Here is a 23,866-nt window from a genome sequence, read left to right on the forward strand (position 1 = left end):
CCCTCCAAAACCCCTTTTTACTCATCCAAAAGCATCCCCCCTACTGCTATGACGTAAAAAAATAAATAAAAAATCCTTCACTCTTCTATCCCTCCATTATCCTTTTCACTCGAAATAACAGACTAACATGTTCACTTCTCAAATTCCATATTCCACTATACTAATTCACCACTAATCCTGTATGGGTTCCAGAGTAGCGTGCTACGCGCCAATAAAGCGTTTCAACACCCCATCAGGGTTTCAAGCGCTATAAAAACAGCCCTGCCAAGTACCACGCATCAGGCGTTAAACTAAGGCATTTCAGTGTGGTGGTCCGCATCACTGCACTGAAATGCATTGTCACGCATATATAGTGCCTCAGCTAAGGTGTCAAGTGGCCTACAGCGCTGGTGATTAGTGGTAAAACATGGTGGCAAAAGCCGGAGAGTGGCAGGCAGCGTGCAGGTGCTGCTCGGCAAGCTTGAGGGCTGGCTGAGCTCAAGTGCAACAATGTAACACTTAAATCACGTGCAGCGAGGTATACTGGTCAGGAATCTGAGTTTGTCGGAGCCTCTCATGCGGGTAGATAGTTTCTTTTTGCTGCTTCCTACAATCTTGAGTAATGCGTATTCAAGAATCCCGCCGTGAGTTGAGGTGTGTTGGCTTATTTTTAATTGTTTGTTACAGAATTTGTAAGGGGCATAGTGTAACCTCTGAAGATGGCTGACACGGCTTGGTACGACCCTGCACCCCAGTGGTGCACTGGGGCTGCATGACCGCTGTTGGGGAGGTGCTGCAACGCATGACGACCTGCCGGGCTGTGGAAGAGTTTCCCTGGTACTCGTGTGGCCGCAGGTGAGAAGGAGATGAGTGCCCGGCCAGCGGCTCGGAGGCAAGTGTCCCCGGCCTGTGCTCTCTGGGCCGTCGGGCCATGGCGGGAGGAGCCGCTGACTTCAGTGCACCTGTCCTTAGTGTGGGGAAGACCCCCACACATTGAGCCTGAATACGTCTCCTGCGCCGGCCGGCTCAGTGCATTGAGGCGAGTCAGTGGTTAGGCCACCCAAGAGTGTTCAGCAGGTGGCAGTGGCCAGTCAGGTGGGCCCCAATGCCCCTCTCAAGGAGTTCCTGTTGATGGACTACACCAGCCCAGCCTACAAAATTAAGTACCTTTGGCTACGCGCTTTACTGTCTCTGCGCTGCAGTTAATGGTTCAAAACTCCCACAGTATTCGGATATGTTCCTTATTCATTGTTTGCACACGGTCCTCTGCAGCTCGTGCCCACACTTGCCAAGCTACTTCAGCACTTAGCAGAGGTGTGAGACCCGGTGATCTTTTTCGCATGCAATGGGCGTTTGATATCCTGTTTGAATTAACAGCTCAGTTTTTCAAGCTACCAGTGGCCCCCAGAAATGCTGAGCAGCTGTCCAATAAAATATACTTACTTCATCAGATGCCTGTTCTGTAGGAGAAACGGTACTCGAGAGACCGCTATATGTTCATTGTCAGGTATGAGTGTTTTACCCAGGCTTGGAATTTTCTTAGCATTCTGATATCTGTCGTTAATCGAACCAAAATGCAAAAAATAAATAAAAAAACAGACCAAGTTGAGACACACTGAATAAGTAGAAAACACTTTGGCCTCCGACCATTACAAGGGCACTAGGTTAGTGCCCTTCCATTTCTGGGGCTTTACAGATATTTTAAGATCTTCTAAGAGTTTCTTGCTGCTCAAATGGCTGTAACTTCTTACATTTATATGTTTCCCTTGCCTAAATTGCTTGCGAAAAAGTGTCACTCATAGTCGTTGAAATGTCACTCATAATTGCACTGAAATTATGCAAATGTCACAGAAAGCAATCTGAAACCTTGGCAGCTATGTAAAAATGCAAACCTTTTTCCCTTTTCTACCCCTCCCCAACCCATCTCAATCCAAATAACTGACCTAACATATTCACCACCCAAATTAATTTCATGTTTCACTATACTAATTCATCGCTAATCCTTTTGGGTTCCAGAGTAGTGTGCTACTCGCCAAAAAAGCACTTCAAAACCCCAACAGGGGTAGCAGGCGCTATATAAATACAACACAAACACAACAGGAGCACAGGGGGATTAGAGAAGTCAGACCCCCCCCCCCCTCCCCCTCAAATCATTTCAAACATTATCAGATCTGACATCTATCAGAGAACCTTTATACTTTTGGAACCACCTCCCCTTCTCTATCCAAATAACTGAATAACATATCCACCACTCAAATTACTTCATTTTTCACTATACTAATTTTCAACACTAATCCTTTATGGGTTCCGGAGTAGCGAGCTACTCGCCAGAAAAGTGCTTCAACACCCATCAGGGGTAACAGGTGCTATATGAATGCAAATCTTTCTTCCCCTTCCATCCCTCCGCGATCCATCTCACTCCAAATTACTGACTAATATCCACCGCTCAAATTACTTTCATATTTCACCATACTAATTCACCACTAAACCTTCATGGGTTTCCGGAGTAGCATGCTTCAACACCCCATCAGGGGTAACAAGCGCTATATAAATACAAACCTTTTTTTCCTCTTCTATCCTTCTGCTATCCTTCCGAATCCAAATAACTGACTAACCTATCCACCGCTTAAAATGTACTTGCATGTTTCACTATACTACTTCAACACTAATCCTCTATGGGTCCCGGAGTAGCGTGCTACTCGCCGAAAAAGCGCTTTGACGCCTTGTCAGGGGTACTAAGCGCTAAATAAATGCAATTACAATACATCAACTTCCCCCCTTAACAAAACAAGTGGCTAGTTTTAAACACACTACAAAACTGAAAAGTAATTAGCTCAGGATTAAGGTGGATTTGCAAATCTAAGTTATCTGAGTAACTTAAATCACCATCCGTTCTGGACTCTGGTATATCTGACTGAACAGGACTTGGCTAACCTTCACCTGCAGCATTACTGTCAGTTTTATTCATTAAACCATCAAACAATTTCACTATCTTCCTTGTTCAAGATACCTCATTATTTTTTTTATTGGCTTGTTCTGATGACAACTTTACTGGAGCCCTTTTGTTCCATCACCCCTTCTTATCAAGCAGAACAGAACCTTTGGCAACCTTGATGACTGGTACAGGTGCAGAAAATACTGATTCCCCTTTCTTAACTTTTGTTGGACATTTAATCGTCCCCCAGTCTGCCACTTGAAAAACCATATTTTTTATGTCATGCGTGTTATCAAAATAGACTTTATGTGCAGAGTGTATTGAAGAGACTCTCTCCTTAACACCTTTTATTAATGTCACATTGACAACCCTTTTCTTTTTAAACTAAAGCTCTGACCCTATCTGGGCGTATTTTACACATGGGTGCTCTTTTCCTAAGAAGGCAAAAGGGTGAAACACCGGTTGTATTATGTGGGGAACACAACTTCTGTCTTAGAAATTCTTCAATAGGTAAACTGCTTGTAAAAGTAGCTTGTACACCTTACTTCAGAAACCTATTCATCCTTTCCACAAGTCCGTTTGAAGTTGGCGAATACAAAGCCATCTTTCAACTGCCTGATATGAAAACGATCAACAAAGTCTCTCATTTGGGAGGAAGTAAAGTGCATACCATTGTCTATTACCAACTCCCTGGGAGGACCTTCAATTAAAAAAATTCTCTGTAACAATGTAATCACAGTTACAGTGTTAGTGGTAGCAACATACTCAAAATAGACCCATTTGGAAAAGTAATCTATTAAAACCAATAGATATTTCTTATCCGATGTTAACACTTCAAATGGGCTTGCAAAATCTAATGGCACCTTGGTCCAGACATTTTCAGGAAGTGGTACAGTATGAAGTGGTGTTTGATGTGTCATCCAGTGCTTATCTGATAATAAACATGTATCACACTTGAAAATCCAATCTGCAACCTGTGAGTCCAAGGATGGCCACCAAATTAATTGTTTGGGGTTTCTGCAAGTGCCACCTATTTCTATGTAGCCTTGATGAGCAGCATTGATAAAATAAACATGAGTGGATGAGGGTGGGTCACATAAATCATTATGCTGTAACACCCCTTCCACAATAGACAATTCACTCCCCACCTGAGCAAAAGGTTTAAGAAGAGCGGACAAAGCTCTTTCTCTGGGCCATCCTTTTGTGACGGAGTTCAATACAGTATGCAACACACTGTCTTCCTTCAAAGCATTTGTTCAATCCTCCAGTGATACCACTCCTGATGAATTCAGGACATCATAGATTATGGCAGCCACACATTCAACATCATTGAGTTCTTTACTCTGATTAGTGTTGGTCAATAGCATCCTGGAAAGGCAATGAGCTCTCAAATTCTTACCTCAAGGAATATCATTGATTGTGAAATTGTATTTCTGTAGGCGAGGTGGTAGTCTGACAAGTCTAGCTGAATCCTTACCCAATCCATTACCATTGAACATATGAAGGAGTTGTTTGTGATTAGTATAAATCTCGAAATGTGTGCCCCAGAGAAAGGTCTTGAACTTTTCAATGGCTCAAGAGTAGGCTAATGCCTCCCTCTCAATCATTCTGTAGTGTAACTCGGCATGCCTTAATGAACAGGAGGCAAAAGCAATAGTTTGTTCACTGTTGCTGAACATTTGTGATAAAACTGCTCCTAAGCCGACTTGACCTGCGTCAACTATTAGAATGTATTTGTATCCAGTCTCAAATGGTGATAAGGCTGGTGCTGTTACAATTAGATTCTTTGTTTTTAAAAATGATTGGTCCACTGCACCATCCCAGCCAAATGTTGCTCCTTTCTGGAGTAAGTTGTGTGGAGGTTGGACAATAAGAGCATACCCCTGGATGAATCTAGAATAATATAATACTCGCTCATCCTCTAGAAAAACCTTAGTGTATCCTAGTCTTTGGGTGTTGTCTCATCTCTTGTAGCTTGTAGTAGAGAAAATATAGGCTTAATGCCATTTGTAGAAGTACTACGACCAAGGTGGTCTAAGTCTTCTACTGAGAAACAAAATTTTTCAGGTTTAGGTGTATTACTCACCTTTTGTGAACACTCCTAATACCTTTCCAAGAATCACATTATGCTCCTGGACTGACTCAGCAAATATTAATATATCATCTTGATAGTCTTGGGTACCAACAATGCCGGATAAAATGGAATCCATCAGTTTTTGGAACACACTCACCGCAGACGCCAGACCAAAAGGTAACCGCAAGCATTTAAAAGCCCCAAACGGGGTGACAAATGTGCTTAGAACCCTTGAGTCTGCAGTGAGTGCGATCTGATGGTAAGTGAGTGTAGATCCAATAATTAGAACAATTTTGCATTGCCATGTTAGCCAGAAGATCATGTATTTTAGGCACTGGATGCCAGTCCACAATTTATTTTGTTCAGGGTGTGTAAATCTTCACACAGTCTGATGTCTCCAGCCTTCTTCCGTACTATTACAGTTGTTCTAACCCACTCAGATGAGTCGGTGACAGTTATGATACCTTCTTCTGTAATTTTGTCAAGTAGTGTTTTGAGCTCTGACCTAACAGCGTTAGCTGTCTTGCCTTGTGAGAAATTGGTATGGCATTCTGCTTAAGTTTTATTTTGTGGTCAAATTTGTGTATGGTACCAATTTTAGCCTTGAATACTTTGGGTATTTTTGTATGATCTCAATCAACGTGTTTTCCATACTGTCTACTGTTGAGGCCACATATGCAAGATTGACAACAATGTTTTTATGTGAAGCCGGAACCAGCATCAGGCCTAACTTGGCTAAATCTTGCCAACCAATGATATGTTTTCCCTTTATTTTCACATATATCTTGGTTCTAGTTTCCATGCTAATACACTTTAACTAGTCTAAGAAAAAGCCCAAAATATCTATGCAGGGGTGTGGAATTTAATACAAATATCTACCTTTCCATGGAGCAGGTTGCTTCATAAATCTACTTGTCCTGTAACAAAATATACTTGTCCCTCTTGTGCCATGTAATGCGGCGACAAATTATGGCAGCAATCTCATTATATAAGAGCTCTGAAATAGCCGCTGTGATTATGCCAGGGCTCCTTCAATAGTAGGGTTTGAATACTAGCAATTCCCTTATATTGCCACGTTTCCGCAGATCTACAGACTGGGGCTGAAGGTAATGGTAAGCAACTGTTCCAGGGTTGGAATGCCTTTTTGTGTCTGTGCAAGCCTACTAACTTGCATGTTTTAAGGGTTTTCACCAACCCTTCTCTAATCTTTTCTCATACTGAGAAAGGCTGGAAATTTACTCTTGACAATAGCAGACATAAAACTTCTTCCAGGGTTGGGAAAAAAGTGGTTGGAGGGAAAGTGAAGTTGCAAAGACTCAGATTTTTGCATGAGCAAATCTACACCTGCAAATTTGCTCATGCTAAAATGCAGTTCACAAATATTTTCTAGGAGTACTATTTCTTGGCCTACTTCTGTAAAGTCTTGTGAATTCATGAAAGCTGTATATCTGCACTTAATGTAAGGACATGGGTGCATTTTCCAGACTTTATTTTATAATTGGGCCCCTAATTAGGTCTGGTGTTAACCATGACCTTGTATTTATCAAAATTCTGTCTCTCTGTCTATCTTCTAGCTTCACTATGAGTGACAGCATTCAGTTCTTTAAGAAGGAGCTTATTGACAGTCATTTTGTTCAGTGCCTGGAACTACTGTGGCAATGTGTGCTTTTGAGACCAAAACAATTTTTGCTTATGCCAATGTTTGTTATATTGGTGAGGGCCTGCCAGCTCCAACACTAATAAGGTTTTACAAAAACAATGCCAAAGCAAATCATGCATTGACAAAACCAAAAGGCTGACCAACAATATCAGACCTACTGGTTGTACCAATGCTTGTTTATTCTTGTTTCCCATAATCTTATTAAAACTGGTTAAACTGATTTTCTATTATGAACGAAATACTATCATACAGCAACACATTTTACTAAATGATGCTACAAAGAGATAGTACCTAAAATCTTTGAGTAGTTTAGTGAACTGTTTTTGCCTTTTGTTTTCCGTGAACATTTTATTTTGAAAGCAAATAATCATCAATCTTGCTTTCAAGCTTCTGCAAATAATTGCATCTAACCAGAGAGCATTCTGGAAGCATTATACATAGCCTCATATTGCTAAACATTGAAAATGTGTGTACACATTTTCATACTGAAACCACTGTCAGTAGTGCAGTCTGAGCTTACAACATTTACTTAGAGCTCTCAACCTAATAATGAAGGCTTTGCATTAATGTACCATGAATACACGTTTGTACAGCTGTAACACATGGACACAAACATTACCTTAACTGCAGGCAATGCCTTTCCCTAATCCATAATGTGGTACTGTAAACAACTGGCAGCCAAAGGGCTTGGGCTGTAGGGGGTTGGGCCTATTTGTCCCAAGGACAAAATACACAAGAAAACATGTTCCGGGCGTCGGGCTGTAGGAATTCCACATCCCTGTGTATGTCTTGGTCTCCATACGCCTTGGGAAAGACATCTGGGGGACTGAGAGTCTTGGTTGCAGTCCAACATTGATTATACAAATTATCTGATACAATGGTAATGGGTGCCCCAGAATCTGTCATCATACTTAACTTCTTCAACCTGCACATCGCACAAGGGTACTTTAACAGGTTTCACACACATACTCTCGACATCGTGTACGGACTAATTTAGAAAATCGTGTACATTTTTTGGTAGTCAAATTAATGTCCACACTGGTTATCTGATCATTGATCTTGTAACTTTTGCAGACTCTTTGGAAATGCCCCTCTTTATGATACTTGTTACACCATTTACTTATGGCTGGGCATGAGGAATGATTACTCAAATGTGTTTTTGAGCCACACCTGAAGCAATGAGGAGCCTTTCTCTTTTGTGAATATATTGCACTTTTTTCCTTATAAGACAACGCGTTGACAGAATCACAGACTTGCACTGCGTGGACAGTATGGGACGTAGATTCACTTGTTATACACCTACTGGATGTGATGGAACGCTCTATATCCTTAGCTATGTCCATGGCCTCAGCCAAGCTGGGATCACAACAGCTAGATAGACGTTTCTGGTTTTTCTTTGAACTACAACAATACACACACTATTCCCTGCTGTAAGTATCCAGTGAGCACCCAAAGTTGCAGTTTTGATGCAAAGTTCTGTAGTGCGAAGATGTATTCCTCAACTGGCTCTTCTTGACTTTGCTTCCTATTTTAAATAGTTGAATCTCTTTTTATGAAGTACGCTTGGTTGATCAGTAAACGTATTCACCGTTCTTGCAATAGATTCGGTGTGATCATTCCAGTCATCAAACTGTGCAGATGATATTACCTCAAGTATGTTATACATTTTCTGGCCTTCTGTTCTTGAACCAGTTGTTGTATGTTACTTGTTCATATAACTATATTATATGAAAACGTTCCAGCATAGAACAAGATCTGAAGATTTAAATTTATGTATTTACAGCTTTAAGTAGTAATAAAGTCAGTGCATGGAAATTTTAAATCTGTGCATACCAAGTTTCGTGCAGAATGAGCATTGCCATTCTGAAAACAGTTGCCAAACACCAGCGCTGGCAAACCGATATTGAATTTCCTCAGTACACCGTTTTGAGATAAAATGAGCACTCCATCAAAGAACTGTGCTGCAATATACATACAAAATAACGGGACTGCCTCCCAATCCAGTATGGCCGAGTGACGCGCTTATGTCCCGAAGTCATGTGGTACCCTTAAAAACAATGAAATCCCTGGTTGAAGCACGTTACAATATCTTGTGCTGGAAACAATCCCCAAAGACGTCACTACCACAGATATTGCGTTATGTGACTCTCTCTGCTGAAGCCGGTGTAGAGTCATGAGGTAGAGCGTGATGGAATGACTCGCACTGCGGGACACTATAAATTTGTCAAAATTGCTACAGATGACCCAAGATGCAGAATAAAGCCAAGTACTTACGGGTGAATTAAAGAGAATATGTCCTGGCGATCCAAGCAGTTGGTAAGTATGATGTCTCCTGGTTTTCTTCAGTGCTCCAAAATGTTGTTAGTCCAAGAAATCCAACTATATCCAATCGCCCTTTTGACGGTGGGCTCCTGGCTTTTAACACATCGCCAAATTTAAAGTGAGGAAATTGAGGTAGGCAGGTCAGTAATCCCAAGTACAAGTTTATTGATATAGAGGCGCCCACGTCCTGCAGGTCCTCCTTCCTTGAATTCCAAACGACAACTTGTTTCAGTTGGAAACAATTGAGGATAAATGCAGAAGAGTGAGCCATTCCAAATGTGAGCATGGTGGGACACCATCAGGGCTCGAAACATCAGAAAAATGTTACAAGACCTGCAGGTCTAGTGACTTAAATAATCTACTCGATCTAATTAAAATGCTCTTGACCCATAAACTGGTTTTAAATTATGTGATCCTCGACAAGTATTTCAATTCACTGAGAAGCCATTTTCTTCTTTATCATATATGAGAGCACCTTCAAATATGCAAGTTCAGCCCGTCTGCTGTACAGAAAACGCTTTTGTTTGATTTAATAGACTAAACAGTAGCTCCATATAGAATGCAAATCTAGCCACATATAAGATGCACTTGACTACAGACTTGCCTATTAGTTCATTAAATGCATTGTCATCAGGGCTTGGCCAAGAATGTCTCTCACATCATGTTTAAAAATTATCACTTTTTATAAATACATACCTAAAGCATAAAGTAGCAGCCCACTGTTATTTGCAATCAGCAGATTTTATATTTAAATGGTGACAAAATGTGCCACTGACATGTGGTTTTAAAACTATATAGTGTACAATGTTTGGAAATAAAGTTTTTGCAAATATTTATCAAGTAAAGTGTTGTGATTTGTTTTCCTCCAATTTAAATCTTTGTATCACACTTATGAATTATAAAAAAAAAGTTATTTCATAATTTCTAATCTACTTGTACTATTCATTTATAAGCTTATCAAATGCTGTTTTAGAGAAAAAACATATATTTTACTGCATTTTGTTTTACAATTATTGTCAAATAGCTCACTTGACAAAATGCATTAACTGTAAAAAGAGAAAGAAAAGTAAACACCAGTTTCCAGGAACACATGAGCAACAATTAGTAAAAAGACAAACTGACATTTGACCTCTGTCCTTGAGCAGTTGGCAAATGTGTCAAGATAAAACAAAATTTAAAGGTGTTTTAATTGCTCATTCACTTTCTGAATGAACAGAACACCTGTTTCTTCCAGCTTAAGTTTACTCACCAGCAGGGTTGACTAAGTGCTAAAAATAGCTTGACCTGCTAAAATGTCACTGTGAGTCGATTTTTGGAGGCCTGACCATGCCCAATATATAACATAAAGGCAGGACAAGCACCACCACATAAGAAACTCATAACACTTTAGTGGGCCAGCACCATAGAAGCAGGATGTTACAGCATTTCTACACCTTCAGCGGGAGAGCAGCGGTATCCAGCAAGCGGCAGCTGAGCCGCGGGGGCTAAGACCTGTGCTCCGCGAGCCGGGAACCGGAGCCGCAACAAGAGCAGCTAGAGCCACAGGAGGCTGCAGAAACACTCCGGTGAGCCCCGGTGGACCCCTATGAGCCGCGGGGGGGGGCTTGTTTTTTTCTAGTGATACTTTCTGGTGAAGCGCTTATACAGGAGTGTGGTAGCGCGGCCGGAATGAATCGCCCGCAGCTGGATTGGACTGGTGGTCCCCGTTCTCGCTAGGCTGCAGTTCGTGTTCCTGTGGTGCCCCCCCTCTGTTTGTTCAATTTGCTATCTGGGCACAAATACGTTCGTACCGTCACCAGAAGGAGTAACTCGACTTGCACTGTCTCCTTGCTCAGAGCATTTCTCAGTGCAGTGCACTGTCCTCGAGTAGTCCCTCACTCCCTGGCTCTCCCTTGCTCTCCAGTTAACAGTCGGCGTACTCCCCCCTCCCCTGGCCGGAGCCGGGGTGGGGGTTGAGAGCCGGAGCCAGGTGCTATCGGGGGGGGTGATTTCACGTTGGACAGTGCTGGTCTGTGCTCGACAGTGCGACGGAGGGCCCACCAGGGCTCATTAGGGCTGCTGGGGGTCTGCAGCTGCCGGTTGTTGGTTCCCTCCTTTTTGACTTTCGCTCGTTCCTGATTCTCTGCCCTCCCACCGCCGCCGTAGCCTCTTCCATCTTCGCATAGGGCCGCAGAGACTGGGTGAGACTTCAAGGTCCAGGCTGCTCCACGTCAGGAGCCGCCACAGCTGAGCCGTGTACCTGGAGGCAATCTAAAGAGACAGGTCAGCTCCTATCTAAAAGTCTGGAGACCGGACCGGGCCATTACTTCTTACGTGGCACTTTGCTTTTGAGTGACTGGGTCCATCTTTATGTACACGCTTGGCAGGTTGCTTCGTATTGTAAAATGTCAGCACGCGAAAGTAGAAGCAAGGTAGCGAACCCAAGTGGGAACTTAACAGGGACATTGGACAACTTCATTATCAGAGCAAATTCAGTTATCGATCAGGGGATTATCTTAATGGAGCGCCGGGTTTCTCAAGACCTTGCACTGGCAAAAAGATCTTCTTTGGGACATTTTGCTAACGCCCGCACCCCAGATTCGCTTTTACGCTCAAACACCTTTGTCGCCCCCGAGTCCGTACATAGCTCGCCTAATCCTCAAGCTCACCGACCCATTGTTCCAACTGATCAGCTTCAATCCTCCATGGTGCCCGTTAGTAGCTCACCCGAGAAAACACCTGAGATAATAAATACCAGGCAGACGCGAGGGAGGCATGAAGGGGCTATACCAAAGAGAAAGCGGGGGCCAAATGCTGCTGCTGCTGGAGGCAGGAAGTCTAAACCTGCCAAACGAGCTAGCAACGGCAACACAACTTTAAAGGGTTTAGGAGCTGAGGCCGTGCATCAAACAGAGAAACGAAGGACATTAACGCCAACTGAAACTATTACAGATACGTCTAAACTTGTTGATGCACCACTGGTACTGGAGGACCCAGTTCTTGCTAATCTGGGATCATTGTTAAGGTCATCATTTAAATCACTCGAAGATAGACTGTCACTGATTGAGCAGTGGCTGTTCAACATCGAGAAAGCCACACTGGAAGTTATGGACAAGATCAAGTTAAATGTGTTGTCTTTGGGTAACGTTCAAATGAACCCCGTACAGGAGGGGATTGTAACACATAAATCTACCCCGCCTCCAGCACCACCCACTTTAAATGTACCCACAGCTGAACTATCTACTTCCGTGTCATTACCCGCTAACAACTCAACAGGGGTTAATGCCATTATGACTAAAGAAACCCCGCGGGATTTACCCGAAGTAGGCCCCGCTGCGGATCTTAGAATTGATCTCCCCCCATATCTGGTAGTTTTAACTGGGGTCCCTAAAATTAGCAACCAGAATGAGGAATCATTTTTGTCTTTAAAAAATAAAACTACTGATTGGCTTAATAGAAATAGACCACTCCCCCGTAATATCTCCAGCAAAATTTTGATGGTGCGCAGGCTGTCCTGGGTGGGGCATGGGCCAAAAACTATACAAGGTGATTGTGTGTTGGTGAACTTTAGTGACCCACGTACTGTGGAATATATCTGTAATTGGAACCAGAACAGTCATGGGTCTTCGATTCAAACCCTCCCATTGTCATTTTTCTACCCCGCACCACATCTCTCTGATTCAGAGAGTGAATGGACTTTAGTAAAGCACCGTGGCGCAGGGAGAGTGGTCGGGTGTCGGTAGGCGAATTCGCATACACCTAGTCAAATACACTCACTAAATTGGTATAGTAGCCTAGAAATGGTCGATTGACTCCATCAATCCAGGGATGTAACTTTTGGGGCACCTGAAAGTGGAAGTACCACAGACCACAAGGTAGCCACCGTGTTATGCAGCAGCCAAACATCCTGTGTCCCCCTATTGCCGTCGAAGGTCACCATTGCAGGCAATAACGCCGACTCAATAGGGAACACGACCACGGCCCGTGTGCTTAACCCAGCTGCAAGTAAGGAAGTAGTCCATAATGTTATCTCTTGGAACATTGCTGGGCTTGCGGGTAAGGCTAAAGATCCTAATTGGGTAGTTTTTATAAGATCATTCCCGGTGATCTGCTTGCAAGAGACATGGCTGGTAGAGAGTAATATATTTTTAGAAGGATATAAATGTTTTTTTGTGCCGACTGAACCGTCGAGCAGTGGCAGAGCTAAAGGGGGTTTGGCATTGTACATTGACCTAGCCTTGTCCTATGTCGTTAAAACTATAACCACATATAACACTGACATTCAAGCCGTGACAATTAAAAGAGGGAATAAAATGGGGACCCTGATTAACTTTTACAATGCTGTAAGTCCAAGAGGGGAATGTAGGATTGTTGATTTGGGTGATTTCATTCGGAATCTCCGTGAAAGTCTGTCCCATCAGATCCTCATCTTGGGGGACTTCAATGTGCACCCTTGTGGGAACCCTTTGAACACTGCAATGGGAACTTTGGGTTGCCACAGGATGAGGGGTCTTTATTTTGAACACTCTGGCCGGGGAGACATGCTGAATCAATTATTAAATGAATTTGATTTAATTTCAGCCATGTCCTTGGTTGATGTTTGCAGTTATCAGCCTGTCCCCACATTTAAATTGCATTCGGGGGGGGTCCTTCATTGATCATATCCTTCTCTCTAATGGCCTACAATCAACTATTTCAGGCTTTAAAATCCAGGAAAACGCATATAGTGATCATAACCCTGTATGTATCTCAATGGTTGGCAACCTTTTAAATCTACGGGAACATATGCCAACTTGTGGTGTTCTGAAATGCACGGCTGGAAGGCGTCGCCTAAAATGGTCTAAGGTGAATTCGGCTCAATTATATGAGAAGATCCACAAATCCTGTGCTCCCGAGATATCATCTTGTGTGTCTTCTGTATCCCTTCCCTTAGATTTCCTCTCAGCATTCAACGGGATCGTTTTAAAAGTAGGTGAAATGCTAACTGTCCCAACGTCGGGCCCTCCTTGTAGGGACCCCAGATGGTTCGACCATTCATGCTCAAAAGCAGGTCGAGAGTTAAAGGCGGCTTTGAAGATTAGCCCCAGGGATCCTACATTGATTAGGTCATTACACTTGTCCTACAAAAAGGCCTTGGCAAAGCGCAAGGCAGATATAAAAAACAAAATTTGGCAAGAACTGTTAGACCCGAATACCCTTTGTAACAGTGTAAGATTTTGGGATATTATTAACAAACCTATGTTTGATATGGTAGGGGACAATTCAGTTGGCACCAATATCACTGAAGATGAGTGGGTATCACACTTTAGTTTCATCTTCAACTGTAATACCCCCCAGATAGAGGTGGACAGACGTGATCAAAGTATATCTCTACCACATTTTACAATCAGCGAGGTTGAGAAACGCATCTTGGGGTTAACAAGTAATAAAGCGCCTGGCCCAGACGGAATGCCCCCGGATTTATTTAAATCCAAAGTATCCCTTTGGGCGCCAGTTCTCACCGCGGTGCTTAACGCAGCTGCAGAACATGGCTGCCCTAGGTCCTGGGGGACATCCACGATAGTACCAGTATTTAAGAAAGGTGACCGTAATAGAACTACCTGTTACAGGCCGATTTCGCTCATTGATTCTGTGGTCAAGGTAGTGGGTGGAGTAATCCTGAACAGGCTAACAGCCTGGGCCAATGAGCGCGGGATCATCTCCAGAATCCAATATGGGTTCCGGCCTAGCCATTCCACAATTGCGCAATGCCTCAACCTGTACATGGTCCTAGGGAAATATACCATGGCTCGGCAAGGCACCATCCACATGGTGTTCATGGACCTTTCCTCCGCGTTTGAAAAGGTCCAGTAGATTATTTAAGTCGCTAGACCTGCAGGTCTAGAATCATTTTTATTATTTTTCGAGGCCTGCTGGGTCTAGATGTGGGCAGGTGGAGGGCCGCATATAGTTCAAGGTAAGCGGGATTGCAGCCATGCTTTCAACCTTGGAGTCTTTTCGACAATAATAAAGATAAGCCAATTAATCGGTTATGTAAGGCGAGAAGGCCAGCCATCCAGCCCAAAATGGTAATCTTAGGGTCCATTGGAATCGACCCCCCCCATCTTCTCCAATGCTGAGATGACCTCTCTCCAGTAGGCCTCTACCAGCAAGTCCATGCCAGGTGTGTGAAATCAGCATCTGGAGTAGTACATCTGGCACAGTCAGACTGCACCCGGAGACCATACCTTTGTAGCCATGACACTGTATAATATGCCCTGTGTAGAAATTTGTAATGAATGATTCGAAGTCTGCACAAATAGATAGCATGCCACTCTGCAGCCGAAGTGCCACACCTCGTCTGTAATCGTCTCCCCCAATTTAGTTTTGGTAATTTAGTTTTCACAGATTTGGTAAAGATGAAGCCAAGTTTTCCCTCACAGATACACCTCCCTTGCAGCTGTGTTGTTATATTTTTGCCACCGTAAGAGCCTCAGTGTACCTACTGAGGCTGATCCAAGTTTGGTACAAATTGAAACCTAAAAGGCTTTGAGCATACAACATTATTTGTGCAAGTTAAATTCAAGTTGCACTTGGGGGCGCTAGGTGGCGCCGGACAGACATGGCCGCACATACGTGAGGCTCTGGCTGCCCGACCTCATCATCTTTCAATTATCTGCTGCTGAACCCCTTGCCCATCGCCAGGATACATGCTGACCTGCACATTAGCCGTCGGCGGAGACTCGATGCCGATTTCATGAGATTCTGAGCCGCTGCTCTCGGGAAATCCGGCGATGAGACATCCCGGGATCTGAATGCCCGTCACCGCTGGAAGTGAGCGCCGGCTGCAGGGACAACGCGAGGGCCGGTGCGGTGAGTGAACCGCGGCATTCCCCCGGGCGGCCGGACTGTGGGCCGAGGGAGGAGCGGACTGCCTGCCACTTGCGGCGCCAAGTGTGCTATCCCGCTCTGAGCCCTCGGAAGCCTGGGCTGGAGCGGACGGCTGGGGCCCCGTTTTGAGGGCTGCGGCGCGCTTCCTGACCGCAGTTGAGGAGCTGGAGTCGGAGCGCCGAGTCATTCTTGCTGGCGCGTGGTGCGAGGTGCACACGCTGCAGATTCGAGCGCTGGGCCCTCTGGCGGACCTTGTGTGACGCCTGACCTGTCCGGCTGTTGGATGGGGGCCTGACTTACCGCCTCAGAAGAGGATATTGGCGGAGACTCTCGCCGCATCGGACAAGCAGCTGCCCGATAACTTGGAGACCTGTGCCACATGTGTGGTCCTGCCTGCGCTTGTCGGTTAATGGGTTGCTGCTGACACAGGCACAGACGACGCGTGACTGCCAGAGGGGAGATCACCTGGCTAGCTGCGAGGCAGACGACTGAGCGGCGGGGGAGAGGAGCATAACGCAGGAGAGGTAGATCCCCGATACACCAGCAGTGGATGTGTTTTTGCCAGGCCGCGACGCAGGTGGGGGTCCCAGTGCCCGGCAGGGCACACTACGACAGGTTGCGCAGTGCAGAAGATCTGGCGCACCTGGTCTGGGGAAAAGGAACATAATGGGGAAGGCGGAGGCGCGACAATCTCGACTACCTTTCGAACAGAAAAAAGCGAATACGCGCACAGCCGCTGCGGACCAGGATGACACCTCTTCGGGGTCGCCGAAGCCCCCTGAAGCATCCCCTGATGGTGAGTTGAAGGCCATGCTCATGACAATGCAGCAGAGTTTGAATGCCCTCTCAGGCAAAATGGACACCATGAATACTCGTCTTGACTTTTTAGTGCTGAAGGTCGATAAACATGAGGAACAACTCAAGGAGGCGGATAAGAGAATCTCCGACATAGAGGACCATGCCACAGATGCGGCTGGACAAATGTCGCAGATGAATAAGCTGCTGAAGGTAATAGCTGCGAAGAATGAGGACTTAGAAGCGCGCAGTCGGCGGAATAACATTCGCCTTATTGGGATTCCGGAGACCACTGCCATGGGTAGAATGGAGGACTATGTTGAACGGCTTCTTACCACTACGCTAGGAGCGGATTCCTTCTCGGCGCACCTAATTGTTGAGCGGGCTGGGGCCCCGCCGCGACCCATAGTGGCTAGGTTGCTGAACTATCGGGATCGGGACACGGCCCTACGGAGGGCATGAGATATCCCGACGCTGCAGTTTGAGGGGAACCAGTTCTCCATATACCCGGACTTCACGCTAGCTGTCCAGGAAGCGAGACGAAAATATGTGCAGGTGAAACAGAAATTGCGCAGGGCCAACGTAGAATATGCCCTGCTCTAACCGGCCAAGCTACGCATCCGGCACCAAGACCGCACGATTATCTGTACCAACCCGCAGCAGCCAGAGGACTTCCTCAAATCTCTGCGATGAGCTTCTCCCTCGCAGGCCGGGGGGGATGGTCTCCTTGGTTCCCAGTCGCCCAGGGCGGATGAATGAGAGTGGAGCGCTGCACTGATACATGTTCAGCTCGGGCCCTGCCCTGGGCGGATTGTGTGTTGCGGAGATGTTCAGGGCAGAGACAGTCTGAAATTCCTCTGTGCTGGGGCGAACTTTACGAGGCTCCGTTGACTGCTGGCTTGCACCCTCTGCCATGTTTCAGCTGCTTGTTGCCGAGAGGCCTCACACCCATGGATCCCGGGACAGCTGAGTACTACGGGCGGCGGCTTAAGTTTGTTATGTAATAATGTTAGCTACATGATTTTCCCACATGTTTAGGCTTATGGTAACCAATAGTGTTAGGGATTGACTGGGACACTATATGGATGGGGCTGATAGGGATTCACTGTCTTAGGTAGGGGCACCCTCAAACCCTGACCTCTTCCACCCCAGACCATACGGGGAGGACATAGGGAGCCCCCGCTGACTTAGAGGGGCATGAGGGTTTAAGAGGCACCACGGCGCCCCCACTATGGGCGGTCCCCGATATCTGTAGACACGTAGCCCTGAAAATGTTTGCACTTAGATGGTGCTTTTATCTCATTCAATGTTATTTGAATCTGTTTTTTTTTTATGTTTTGATGGCGCTGTTGGGCAATGCACCTGAGTTATGGATGGGAATAGGGGGGGGAGGGATGAGAGATACCGGCGCGTTTGGGGTGCTGTTGTGGGAGGAGGAATCGGGAGGGAGGGTTGCGAGAGGTTCTCATGGGAGAGTGGAAGATTGCTATTATAAGCATGTCCGTGTGCGCGCTGGCAGTACTCCGCGAAACTGCGGGTTGACAGCAGGGAATATGATACAGTGCTGGCCGCAACTGGGAATACATTATGTACTGCGTCTACAGGAATGACCGCCTCGGCGGCTAGAACACAAGTATGGCGGACAACCGGCGAAGCTCCTGTCATGGAAAGTGAGAGGGCTGCGGGACCCTAGGAAGAGAAGGCAGATCCTCTCATATTTGGATCGACATGATATTAGTATTGCCGCACTGCAGGAAACACACACTGACCCCAGACGTCCTTCGGCCTTTGGCAGTAGATGGGTGGACAGTAGGGTATTTTCAGCCTACTCCACATATGCACGAGGCACGGCAATCCTGATCAAGCGAGGGACCCCCTTCAGGTGCACAGGAACACGCAGTGACGAGAATGGTAGATTCTGCATGATGTGGGGCACCCTCGGCGCACATTCAGTGGTCATCGTTAGTTATTATGGTCCCAACACGGATAGCCCTGAGGTACTGCACGGGGTATGGGGACAGATACTGGACATTGGGGCTACTCACGTGTTATGGGCAGGGGACTTCAACACGATCTGTGATCCTACGAAGGACCGTTCTACACATTTGCCGCAGCACTACACACGTAGCCAGGGAGCTTTGAAGGGGTTATTGGAGGATGACGGGTTAGTGGATCTGTGGAGACATAGGCACGCAGAGAGGCGAGAGGGAACTTTTCACTCATCCATGCATGCATCCTGGTCGAGACTAGATTATTGGCCTGGGTCCCGGGGAATATGCTCCTGGGTGCGGGAAATTGACCACTTGGCTCGAACCCTGTCCGACCATGCCCCGGTGTGCCTCGCTTTGGATATTCCCGGTGTGGCCTCCGGTGTGAGGAGCTGGAGGCTTGCCCCTGAGGCGCTGTTGGATGAGGTATTTAAGACGGAGCTAGGCGAGGCGATAGCTGATTTCTTTGAGCAGAATAGAGGGTCGGTGGAACGGGTGGGGACAGTGTGGGAGGCGTTCAAAGTGACAATGCGGGGGTCTGCATGGCCAAGAGTTTCGGAGTACTACGGGACATCCGACGGCGGCTGCGTCGCCTGGAGGGGGAACTTAAAGACTTAGAGCCTACTATCTGGCGGGTACAGTCCGGTGAGGGGCGAGCTCAGATGCGAGAACTACTGACGGATTATTCTGACACTGCAGAAAGAGAGGTGAGATTCCGGGGGAAATACGCCTAGGCGCGCCGCCATGGAGAGGGCGGCAGACCTGGAAGAGCCTTGGCTCAGGATATCAGACTGCTCCGACATGCTAACTGCATTCTCGAGGTTGAGGACGGGGAAGGAAATTGTTACTACGACACTGCCCAGATTCTGCAGACCTTTACTGACTTTTACGCTGAGCTTTACCGCTCTAAGGGCGTCAACGCTGCCGACTATCCAAGTTTTTTCGGGGACATTACGCTTCGGTACCTAGAGGATAATCAGAGGGAGTTTCTTTGCGCTCCTTTTTCGAGCGACGAACTGAGGGAGGCGGTTCTTCAGCTACGGTCTGGTAGAGCACCAGGACCGGAAGGTCTACCGAGCGATTTCTATAAGGTTTACCTCGATCAACTCCTCCCTGCCCTGCAGGAGGTGTATGCTGAGGCTCTGGAAGCGCAATCGCTACTGCCCTCAATGGGGGAGGCTCTTATCGTATCGATTCTTAAGCCGGGGAAACCGGCAAACAAGTGTGATTCCTAACGCCCCTTGTCTCTCATCAACGTAGACAGCAAAATCCTCACAAAGCTTTTGGCTAACCGTCTGAACCTGCTGATGGATAAATTGGTCTTACCGGATCAGGCGGGATTTATTCCCGGAAGATCCACCTCCCACAGTCTCCGCACCCTCTTTTCGATCATTCTTCAGGTCGACCCGCAGCTGCCGTTGGCAGCTGTCTTCCTAGACGCCACTAAGGCGTTCGATTCGGTGGAGTGGGAGTATCTACATGTGGTACTTCGATGCATGGGGTTCCCGGTTGGATTTTCCGCGTGGATTAAATTGATTTACGCTAGCCCAGTGGCTCGTGTGCAGATCAATGGCCACACGTCTGGGGCCATACCACTGTTGCGGGGCACCAGGCAGGGGTGCCCACTGTCGCCATTGCTTTTCACCTTGGCGATGGAGCCTTTGGCGGCTCGGGTACGCCAATACCATCAGGAGAAGGCTCTGAGATGCCTGTTGCGCCCCATCCTGATTTCGCTGTGTGCAGACGACGTCACCTTATATGTCAAGGACCCGGTGCGCAATTTGGGGCTGCTCTTGCGGGAATTTGTGCGGTTTGGGGTCTCTCTGGCATACAGATAAACTGGGCGAAATCGCAGATCCTTCCTCTTACACCGGCGGTCATCTCCTTTGTGCCTGACTACCCGTTGGAATGGTGCGATACGTCTGTTCGTTACTTGGGAGTGACTGTCACGCTGGATCGGGAGGAGTTGCTCCGCGAAAATTATGGACGCGCTATCGTCAAGCTACGTGACACCATAACGAGATGGATAGCCATGCCCCTATCCATCGCTGACCGCATTTCCCTGATCAAAATGATAGTACTCCCCAGGTTCCTGTACTACTTTTTATGTATCCCCTTTTTTCCGGGACGCCCCTTCTTTACTACCTTGCGGACGGAGCTCTTGCGGCTGGTGTGGGGTGGTAAGCAGCCGCGGATCAAGTGGGAGACGTTGGCCAGTCCCTATGAGACAGGTGGCTTTGAGGTACCCGACTTCGAACTATACTATATGTGTGTGCAGGCACACTATGCCCATTATTGGGTTAAGGGCCCGAAATATACTGCCCACTTGGCGACGGAGCATTGGCTGGTTGACCCTGTCCCGATAGCGGGAGCGATTTTGCTACAGACCTTGCGGCGTGAGCCGGTCCCCACGACTGTGGACTGCACGGTCCGTGCTTGGCAGTGGATCACGCGCAGGGTGCGCGCCCCAGTGTTGTACTCCCCCCGCTTGCCCCTCGTCTTCCATCCCCGGCTGTCCCTCCTGCAGGAGGGCATCTTCAAGAAATTCAAGCGGCAACGAGGTCTCCACACTTGGGGAGATATGTACCGGGGTGGGAAGTTTGCTACGTTGCAACAAATCTGTGACGATCCCCCGCCTTCTGGCATGGAAACCTTTTTTTATGCTCGCCTAAGGGAGGGGATTCGGGGGTGCACCCCGGGTTACCTGCAGGTGCCGCTGACGCTCTCTCAGCTGCACACACTGTTGGGATCGGAGAGCGCATCTCATTTAGTATCCACCCTTTATAGATCTATCTATGCTGACATGGGCACATCGCAAGGTGAGGCTAGGGCCAAATGGGTTCAAGAGCTGGGACACGACATCTCGGATCAGGAATGGCACTACTGTTGTGTGCAGACAGGGACAGTATCTGCCAGTGCTAGGTTGCGGATCACCAATTTCAAATATCTGCAACGTTACTACTACACCCCCGCTCGTCTGCACCGGTTTGGACTGCGTAAGGACGCCAGATGTGATAGATGTCGAGCTGATGGCGCTGACCTACTGCACCTGGCCTGGAGCTGCCCGGCTCTCCATGATTATTGGGAACAGGTATTCAGTGCGGTCGGAAAAATGCTGGACACGGCACTACCGCCGTCTCCACTGATGGGCATACTGGACTACACGGAGCGGATACCTTTGGCGCACAGGAAATTCGCCTCGCTCTGCTTCCTCCTTGCTAAGTGGAGGGTGGCCTGTAGATGGGGCAGGGGACGGGCTCCTAAGTTTAAGGACTGGCTGGAGACGATGATTTTCTGGCAAGAGCAGCTTGTCTTATACTCTGACCTTTTGCCAACGACTTCCCGACCCCGAGATATCTGGGGCCCATTAAAGAGTTACCTGCTGCTGACTCCGCTGGAGGATGTTGTGGATCCACCTCCCTCCTCACCCGACTAGAGGACTGGACTGCTTGCAACGTTGGGTGGGAGAGCCTAAGTTTTGCCCGGACTGTGAACTGCTACTGTGTGTGTCAGCCCTGACTTTGGGGTGGGGGCGCGTTCTTTGCCCCGAGGAAGGCTAGAGCAGGGTCCCAGATTGCTAGAGGGTGTGCGTGGTTATCTGGAGGGGCGGCTGGAATTGCTACTGTGGTCGAGAGGGCATAGATACTTTGGCAAGGCTTCCCCTGTCAAACTGGTGTGCTTTGGATATGGTTATGGGGCACGGGCTGCCCTTTAGATTGATATGATGCTATACTTACTGTTTCACTCTCATCGAGAGCCTAGTTGGAGCGTGTTGGTGTTGCTGTTTTGAGTTGTTGTTTCCTTTCCAACCAGACCTGGAAGGGACTCATGGTCCAACTAACTGACACAGCTCACATGATTCATGCTTGGTTATTGACGCGGCCGGCCCTCTTGGGTTGTTGGCGACACGCTGTGTACATCCGTGCTTTTATCATACTGCTGCACGCTGCCGGCCTGAGACGGTTGTAGGCACAACTGCTGTGTATCTTCCTTATATGCTTAATAAAGGTTTTGGGGAAAAAAAAAAAATTAAAGTTGCACTTAGGCCCTTGTCTGATGAGGTGAAAAGGAGTCCATATGGTCGATATTGTTCTGTGTTTAATCGCTTTGAGAGTCTCCCATGAAGGGTCACTGGCTCAAAGTTTGAAGTAAACATCAACTTACTTGAAATCATTTTTAGGTCTCGCTGAGCCCCAGCGCTTGCTCGAAGAGACATTTTGTATGTGGGATTTTCAAAGTGCTGCTGGCTGGCCTAACGCTTGCGTTCACGCGATCGTGCACGCTTGCAGCCGGCCGCCAGCAGCACTTTGAAAACTCGTGTGCGTCATCGCGATCACTTTCGCTTTCAGAGCGATCGCGATGACGCACGCGCACACACAACTCCCGCTTCTCCCCCTCCCCCACCACATTTTGCGTCTCCGGCCGCTCGCGCGCGGCCAACGCTTGTTATCAAAGTCAGCTGTTACTCCGCTCACACAGGTAAGGCAGGTCATAAGATCTAGCAAATCGCCTTGTTCCTATCCTTACTCTTCAACTCGCTTCATCGATTCCGGAACATTCAAAATGTTGCTTTAATGCTTTTCATTTGGGTTTTGTCTACCTCTATTCTGCCCTCTTTTTCTTTACTGCTTTGATGTGCTTCTTACGCCCCTTCCCTTCCCCATACGTGCCCACCATATCAGCCTCCAGACCTAGGGCAGTACTCCACCCCGCACCCCCCACACACACCTTCTACCTTTATCGAAGCCTAGAATCTATCCAACGTTTTTGTGTTAGACCTGATTAAACGCAGCTTCTCAAACTATCACAAACGAACTGGAGAATCCCACTCTGTTCCACTTATTCTATGTTCAGACCAGCTCTGTTCGGATTGCAGAAGGGTTTTCCAGATAACTTTGCATTAGTTGTTTGAATGCTCGGTTATCTTAGGCTTACTTTCTATTGACTCCACACTCCACACCCCTCACCCCCCATTATGTCTTATTCGGTTTTCTTTTGCCAACATATAGAAAGAACGTTTGGAAATCTCTTCTGAGAACTTAACCCAGTGAGACTCGTGCAGAAAACTATCATTTTGTGATAACCTCCTCTTGGCGTTTCTTTAATGTGTACCCATGAGGATGCCTTTTTGGGGGTTAAAGCGCTACAGATTAGAAATAATACCAATGATGATGTCAGACGGCTAGCGTCTGTGTCATACGTCTATGATAGAGCGGCCTATCTACAGTAGGTACTCCTGCTGCATACATAGCAATCCCTAGTGT

At 47.0% G+C, this 23,866-nt stretch overlaps 1 protein-coding gene across 1 annotated transcript in view; it reads left to right on the top strand.

The window, feature by feature from the left end:
• Positions 1 to 23,866, top strand: part of C4_2H1orf146 (chromosome 4_2 C1orf146 homolog) — a 351,173-nt gene that overhangs the window by 3,903 nt on the left and 323,404 nt on the right. The gene's annotated exons all lie outside the window — the stretch shown is intronic.

This window comes from Triturus cristatus, chromosome 4_2, assembly GCF_964204655.1.
Source record: "Triturus cristatus chromosome 4_2, aTriCri1.1, whole genome shotgun sequence".
Taxonomy (NCBI): domain Eukaryota; kingdom Metazoa; phylum Chordata; class Amphibia; order Caudata; family Salamandridae; genus Triturus; species Triturus cristatus.